This window comes from Cephus cinctus, unplaced genomic scaffold, assembly GCF_000341935.2.
Source record: "Cephus cinctus unplaced genomic scaffold, Ccin1 Ccin1_scaffold0095, whole genome shotgun sequence".
NCBI lineage: Eukaryota > Metazoa > Arthropoda > Insecta > Hymenoptera > Cephidae > Cephus > Cephus cinctus.
Window position 1 is genome coordinate 1 of NW_014332833.1, and position 350 is coordinate 350.

A 350-nucleotide genomic window follows, 5' to 3' on the forward strand; every position below is an offset into this window, starting at 1 on the left:
GGACTGCATTATTTTTTAACTTCGCCCTCCCATGCGAGCCAAGCAACACGGGGTCAACAAAAATTAGACAAAAAATAAATGAAGAAAAAAAAAGTTTTCGTCTCTAGACGCGAACGCGGCACGTTACGATTACGAAGCGGAATCGTTGCCAACGCGCTCAATTCATGTTCTCCATACATGATGATCCATAGCTGGTGGAAATGCGCAGCCTCACTTGTTGCGATACGGACTCTCATGAAGACGTAAGAGAAAAATTGACAGCAATGGAAAAAAATCTCGTTTCATTCGCTTGACACTTAACGCTTTTGCATTTCTAACATAGATACATTTCTCCATTTCATTTTTTGTTT